This window comes from Callorhinus ursinus, unplaced genomic scaffold (assembly GCF_003265705.2).
Source record: "Callorhinus ursinus isolate GAN/ISIS: 27379988/994484 unplaced genomic scaffold, GSC_fseal_2.0 scaffold1, whole genome shotgun sequence".
NCBI lineage: Eukaryota > Metazoa > Chordata > Mammalia > Carnivora > Otariidae > Callorhinus > Callorhinus ursinus.
In genome coordinates, this window is record NW_027397063.1 from 141,597,925 (window position 1) to 141,605,727 (window position 7,803).

General features: G+C 52.6%; 1 long non-coding RNA gene across 1 annotated transcript; it reads left to right on the forward strand.

Annotated features, from left to right (window-relative positions):
- Window positions 1-1,336: 1,336 nt before the first annotated feature.
- LOC112823324 (uncharacterized) lies at window positions 1,337-7,701 on the forward strand. The gene is made up of 3 exons (XR_003208000.2): window positions 1,337-2,035; window positions 5,644-5,839; window positions 7,561-7,701. It is a non-coding gene; the product is annotated as an uncharacterized lncRNA (long non-coding RNA).
- The last annotated feature ends 102 nt before the right edge of the window (window positions 7,702-7,803 follow it).

Sequence of the window (7,803 nt, forward strand, 5' to 3'; positions counted from 1 at the left end):
TGTGTGTGTGTGTGTGTGTGAGAGAGAGAGAGAGAGAGACCTAGACCAGGAAACCAGGGTGGTGAGTAGGGAGGCAACTGGAAAACAATGGTAGTTTGGTAGTTTAGTGGGTTAAGCCCAAGGTGGCAATAAATGTTGGTTGTCAGGGAACCACAAAGGACAGGAACTTAATCATTTTACAGAGAGAGCGTGAAAAGTGGCTTTTTGGACAAAGTGAAGACCAGGCAGAGATTTTTTTTAAATCTCTATCATTAGTTATCAAGGAAGTAGAAATTAAAACCACAGCACGATACTACACACTTAGTAGAATGTCAAAAAGTTAACTAAATATATAAATGTACCAAATGAGTGCTGGTGATGATGTGGAGAAACTCCAATTGTCATGTTGCCATGGGAATACAAACTGGTATCGCAGCTCTGGAAAATGGTTTGGCGTTTCTTAGAATGTTACACATACAGCAGACCTGCTTCTAGATATTTTCCCAAGGGAAATGAAAACTTATGTGCACACAAAACCCTGTACCCAAATGTTTATGATGGCTTTTTTCATCATCACCAAAACTTGGAAAAAACCGAAATGTCCTATGCCCTGCCTAAAGGTTAAATTGTGGTACATCTATACCACAAATGCTCTCAGCAATAAAGAGGAAACAGGAATGTTGATACAACAGCAGAGGTGAATATCAAATGCATTATGCTAGTAGAAGAAACCATTCTCAAAAGGCTATATACATAATGATTCCATTTTGGAGACATTCTGGAAAATGCAAGACAGTAAACAGACTGGGGGGGCCTGGGCGGCTCAGTCCATTAAGCATCGGACTCTTGGTCTCAGCTCAGGTCTTGATCTCAGGATCATGAGTTCAAGCCCCATGTTGGGCTCCATGCTGGGCGTGGAGCCAACTTAAACAAAAACAAAACAGAAAACAGATCAGTGGTTGCCAAGAGCTGGTCATGGAAGCTTGTGTTGGCTCCAAAGGAGCCTGAGGAGATTTCTGGGGGTAAGGGAACTGTTCTTTATTGTGTTGATTACATAACTGTATGAATTTGTCAAATCTCACAGTACCATAAAGGATGAGTTTTGCTGCATACAAATTTCACTCCAGTTTTTTAAACAGTGAAGGAAAAAAAAAAGAATGAGTAGGAATAAGGCAGGAGAGGAGGAAAAAGGGCATTCTGGGCAGAGGCAACCCATTGAATAAAAGCGGGACGAGAGAGTGCATATAGGAAGAAATGAAGGAAGTTCAGGAGTGGAACTTAAGAGTTTGAGCAGGAGGAATGAAGCTGGGAGTTGAGGGCCAGATCATAAGCCGGTTTGTAGGCAACATTAGGGAATTTAAACTCTTCTGAGTGCAGTTGGAAGGGCCATCAAGGGTCTTCAGCTGAACATGTCATGGTCAGCTCTCTGTTTTACTAAGATCACTTTGGTTGCCATGAAAGAACAAACCGGAGGGAGGCAAGAGGTATCAGGGTGACAGATGAGAAAACTATGGATGGATTAGGAAACTGCATCCATGCAGAGGCTAGGGAAGAGATGGATTAGGAGCTTGGGTTAGGGGGTAGGAACTGATTGGAGACCTGTAAAAGGGAGAAGTCACAAGACCTACTGATGGATAATGGAAGTGAGACAGAAGAGGAGCTCAGAATGACTCCCAGATATCCTGTGTAGGCAACCAGGGCAGGGATTATCTCCACTGAAATGGGAGAAAGGACCGGGCTTGTCCAGGCCAGCCGCTTGACATCACGTGGACTGGCATCATCGGCATACTATGGCTTCTGCTCACCGCTGATACAACTAGCTGCTTTTTCCTCCTGGGGTGCGTCTGCTTGCCTTACAGCTGAAACCCACTTCCTGAGATGAGCACCAGGAGGTTTGCCCACTGACCTGGGCCACTTCCGCCTCTCTTGGATAGGCCTGGCTCCCTCTTCTGTCCTTTCCAGTCCTCAGAGCAGACCCTGCTCTGGCTCTCCCCCAGCTGCACCCTCTCCACAGAATGAGAAGACCAAAGCGACCTGCCCCGTGCCCACCCTTCAGGTACCTGGGACCCCAGAAATATTTGCCCAAACATCCTAAGCCCATTAACAGGTGCTGTGTAGTCCTCTGTTTTTAAAGCCTTCCCCCCGTCGCTGACTGGTGTGTGCACTAGGGGACAGCTGTGGTGGGAGGTGGAGGTGGGCAGAACTCGGAAAAGTGGGCTGGTCTGTCCTGTTATCCACACACATGCAAGACCCCCGGTGGCGCAGGAAGGAGCTGTGGGTGGAAAGAGAAGCGAACAGTCTGGGGTCCTCCACTGCTCTAGTATTAGGGGTGGGCCAGCCCAAACTGGGTGGTCTTGTTGGTTAGGAGCAGCTCTTGTGGAGGCTTCCCTGTCTCAGGAAGGACAGGACAGTGGATTCTTGCCGTCACTTTTGGCCTCTCCGAGCTGCCTCCAGACAGCCTTGAGAAGGTCACAGGGAGTCCGCCCAGCCCCGGAGACGGTTCCCCTTTTTCTGTGACCCCTCCCACCCTCTGGCTTCAGCCCCTCTGCTCTGTCCAGGCTGAGGTCTCCAGCAGCCGTCCAGTGCCTCCAGTGGCAGTGGCCACTCCTCTGTCCTGGTCATCCTGGGCTTTTCAGTAGTACCTGCTGCTGCCTCTTCCTCTCTTGCCTTGCTTCTCCCTCTCCTCTCTGCTCCCCCCATCTCCCTCTGCCACCAGTCCCTCTCTGCCTGATCAGCTGGATCCATCCCTGATTCTGCCTCCAGCAATTGATTTCTATTTGCCTGCTGACTAACTGACCAAAGGCGTGGTTCAAACCCTGCACCAGAAACAAAGGGCTTGAGCCACCTTTGGAACCACTCTCCAGCTTCCTCCTCCAGGCAAACCTCTTAGGACCTTCCTCGTTTTATGACCTATTCTGCTGACCAGAACTTTTGTTTGTGTGTTTGTTTTTAAAACAGATGCAAGACAATCCACTGTATGGAAATGAAATTATTTAACTGGGTGCCCACTAATGAACTTTACCTTGTACAATGTTTTTGCATGTAACATACGGATAATAAGATAATATCGTGGAATTAGAATTGCTTAGCCAAAGGGTATGTACTTAGTAATATTGAGATATTGCCAAGTTGCCCTCCAGAAAGATTATCCCAGAGTAGACTCCCACCCACATTCTGTGAGCATGATGGACATATTTTGTTTTGTTTTGTTTTTAAGATTTTTATTTGAGAGAGAGAGCAAATGAGAGTGAGAGCACGAGCAAGAGCCGGGGCTGGGGGGGGGGGGCGTGGAGCAGAGGAAGAGGGAGAAGCAGACTCCCCACTGAGCAGGGAGCCTGACGTGGGACTCGATCCCAGGGCTCCAGGATCATGACCTAAGCCAAAGGCAGCTGCTTAACCGACTGAGCCACCCAGGCACCCCATGATGGACGTTTTTAATGTATTTTCAACCGTATCCCAAATTTTATTCCCAGCTCTCATCTCCCTCCAAAACTCCAGATTTGTACATCCATCATATACTTGACATCTCACCTCAGCTATCTGACGGCATCTCAAACTTCTATGTCCAGAATAGAGAAGCTGCTCCTCCTCGGCCTTCCTCTATTTCAGTTACTGGTAACTCATTAGCCCAGCCAAAAACTTGGAGCCTCAACTCCTGTTTCTCTCATGGCCCCTACCAGTAACTCCTGCTGGCTCTCCCATCAGAATATATCCAGAATCCTACCACTTCTCATCACCTCCACTCCTACCCCCAAGGTCTGAGCCACCATCTGCCTCACCTGAATTACTACTGCAAGAGCCTCACCGAGCTCCCTGCTTCAGCCCTTGCCCCTCCATGATACTCCTTCTTCCTGCAGCCAGAGTGGTTCTTTTGGTGGGGGGGGGGGGGGGTAGGGAGAGGGAGAGAGAGGGGAGGGGAGGGGCAGAGGGAGGGAGAGAATCTTAAGCAGACTCCGCGTCCAGTGCAGAACCTGATGCAGGGCTCAATCTCACGACCCTGAGATCATGACCTGAGCTGAAATTGAAAGTCAGACCCTTAACCGACTGTGCCACCCAGGCACCCCAGAGTGATGCTTTTAAAATATGAGTTAGATCATGTCCCTCTTTGGCTTGAAACCTTCCAAGGGCTCCCAGTGTGTAAGCGGAGGCCCTTAGAAGGCCCAGCAGAATGTAGTCCCCATTACCCTTGTCGCCTCTCATTATCCCTCTCCCTCTGCTCCAGCCACACTGGATTCCTTGCCAGTCCTCCAACACACCAGCCAGATTCCTGCCACAGGGCCTTGGCACTGCCTGTCCCCTCTGCCTGGAATCTTCTTCACTGGATATCTCTGAATGGCCCACTCTCTCGCCTCCTACAAGTCTTTGCTCAAATGTCACTTTCCCTGTAAGATCCAACCTATTTAAAATTTAACCCTCTCCCATTCCTGAATTCCCTTACCCTACACACCTTCTAATATACTATACAATTCACTTCTTATGTTTATTTTGGATTTTGGTATCTCTTTTCTTTCCGTTAGAGGTTAAGCTCCACAAGGGCAGGGGTTGGGGGTATATTTTGTTCACTGGTGATTCCCAAGCCTCTAGAACAGTGCCTAGCACATAGTAGGTGTCCAATAAATATTTGTTGAACAAATGAAATAGCAGAGCAGCGTCTTCTTCGCTTCACAGACTTAAGTGTGCCTCCTCCCTCAGAGGAGGGTCTGAGGACCAGTCTCCTGACTCTTCCCCACACCAAGCACTAGACTCTGCCTGTGGCGGAATAGGGTGGAGGTGAGCACTGGGACTTAGTCCACGTTCAAATAAACATCACAGTTACATAAACAAATACACAATAAAATCCCACAAATGTAATTATGTAAAAGTAATCCCAAATCATCCCATATCATCCTGGGATAACCCGCGGGCCCAGACACCCTGTGGTCCATCACAGCATCCTGGATCCCTGCCCGGTTAGTAGTCATCCTGGCATGATCTGAGCATGCACACTTGCCACAGCTGCTTCCTTGGGAGAGGCTGCCTTCACTTTTCCTCCTCATGCGTCTGGATTTGGGTCCAGGACCCTCTGGAGAGGATTCAGATGGGGTTTTCCAGCCCTGGCAGGCATCAGGAGCATGACCTTAGATCAAGAGCCTAAGGTTGGGCTCTGTGACCACCAAGCTCAGTAAAGGAGGCCAGGGAAGGGACAGCTGTGGGGACATGGGATGTCAGCGTATGTCCATCCAGCAGGTGCTGATTTGTACCAGGTAGCCAACATCTGGTATTTTGGTGGATTCTGAAGGGCACCGCAGCTCCTAACTGCGGAGATCACAGAAATGAAGGGATTTGCTCAAAGTCTCACAGCAGGAAAGGGCACGGTAGATTTAAACAGCCCCTCGCCCCTGTGCCCTGGGACAGGGGCTCCAAAGACCAGGAGGGACAGAATAAACCTCCTCCACCTCACCTACTCAAGCTTGCCCGGGTTTGCATTTCTAGGGGAAGGGTTGGGCAGGGCCAGCCCGGAAGCATGCCCCTGGAAGCCTGACCGTCCTGAAAGTTGACATTCATGGCTTTGATCCTCCCCCTCCCCTGGCCTCTGGAGGGGGTGGTGCTGGAGGGGCCAAGGGAAGTGCCTGGAGGTAGGTATGACCCTAACACTAGGTCTCACTAGGTCTTACCTGTCCCCAGTCATCCCAGAAGTCCCCTTCGCCTGCACCCCGCCTCACACACACATTGAAGACAGGAGGGTCAGCTGCAGTGGCAAGATGCCCGAGACTCCACCATAGGACAGCACGGCTTTGGGCACGCGTGGCCCCTCTCTGCGCACTAACTGAGCCTGCCAAAAATCCTGTGAGTCACCAGGATCTCAGGGCATCTTGCAGAGGTAACTGAGAGCTGGGTTTTGGGGAGGGTAATTAAGGCGCCGAGCCAGGGCTGGGCCCACAGAGGGCCCTGCTTGTTTAGGGCAGAGGGAGCAGAAGCCAGCAACTCTGTGGTTGGGTACAAAGCCTCTTGCTGGGCCCTCCAGCCCCTCCACCCAAAGACGCATAGTCACGCACTCCCCGCAGAGGTTGGCACCCAGCAGACTTGGCACCCAGCAGATGCAGGCGGAGTGCCTCGCAGGCAGCCTGTGAAAGAGGGCGGGGCAGACAGAGGAGGTGAGGACGGTCGGAGTGCTGGAGTGCAGACTGAGCCTCAGGGCAGGGCAGCAGCCTGGCTTCTCTGAGCAGGGCACTGCCCAGTCCTCTTTTCCGGCAGAACCTGGTTGTATGTGCCAACTCTGAGTCAGCCGCACCTAACCATCTCAAGCCAGGGAGGAGGCTTCAGCTCGGGCCCCATGCCAGAAGAGGACCTGTGTGGGGAGGGCTGGGGGTATGTAAAGGAAGAGCCCGGCTGCAGCCCCCACCCCAGAGGCATCTGGGGTAGAGGGAGAGGCCACGGTCCCAAATAATGCCCTAGTTTGGAGCATGGGGCTCGGAGCTGGGAGGTGACGTGGATCAACAGGAACGATGCTTGAGATGAAGCCAAGACAACTGTTGAAGTCAGAATTTCATCGCATCTCTGCCTCGGAAGAGGAACAGGGCTTGAGGAGGCCTGACATGCTGAGTAGAGGGGTCTGGAGGCCCCCAGGAAGGTCAGAGGCCCCCAAAGGGCAGGCCTTTTGGCATATGTCCTAGCCTAGGATGGAGGGGGGGATACAGTCCCCCTCATCCACCCCCCACCCCAGGACTCCAAAGTCAGGCCTGCCAGTGTGGACATGCTCTTCCCTGACTGGAAGGGAAACCAAGGAGGGCTCTGACAGGCCTGCCAGGACCAGGGGGCACTCTTACTGAAGGACAGGCCCACCAGAATGAGTGCCAGATAAAGGGCTAAACCCTCTATGTGGAGGGGAGGCATAAAGGAGGGAGGGGCCTCTCCGAAGTCCCTAAGTCCTGACCCACTCTCCACCCTCAGGGCAGGAAGACCTGCCCTGTGGCTTATATCCCTACCTGAGGTATTCAAGGCCACCTAGGCCTGGTTGTACTGGAAAGAGGGTTAAGGTGAGCTAGGCCTTCTCCTCCAAGAGGGGTCCAGCTGACTTCTGCCAGACGCTCACAATGGCTTTATCAGTGCTCAGGAAGCCTGGGTGATTCACTGGTGGGCCCAGCACCCTTCATCCTGGGAGGCCTTCTGGGGGCTCTCCCAAGGGACTCTCCCAAAGGGTGGTGGGCAGCAGGATTCCTGGACTTTCCCTGGGGGTATATAGGCACCCTATAAAGAGGGTATCTGGGTGGCAAGAATTGAGGGGAGCAGGGGGGTTCCCTGTAGGGGCCCCTTGTTCAGACAGCCCCTTGGGAGGCCACCCAAAGAAGGGACCCTGAAGATGTAACCCACCCCACCACTCTGCCATACAGATCACCAGGGGTTTGGGGTGCTAGAGGCTCAAAGGTGAGTTCCCTGCACCCAATTGCTGTAAGCTTTCCCTGCTTGCGCCCCAACCCTCACCAAAGGCGCTCCTGGGGTTAGAAACTTCCCATCGAGAGAGGAGAGGACCCTCCTCCGGACAAGATTTAGGCATACCTCTCCGAGGACCTCCTAACCCATGCCCGTGCACCCATTTTGCAGAAGGGAAAGCAGAGATCCGGGGAGCCGTGGCTGGACCCCCGGACGCCCAGGCCCCCTTCCGCAGCAGCCCGGCTGGGCGTCGGAAGTTGCACGGTCCCTTTCCCAGAATGACGCCAAATTCTTTCGAGAGGCACCCCAAACCCGGAGAAGCGCCCACAGGTAGGGCGTGGGGCCGGGCCGCCCGCTGTAATGACAGGGCCCACGGCCTGTGGGTGGCGGCGGCGGAGGAAGCGGGAGGAATCC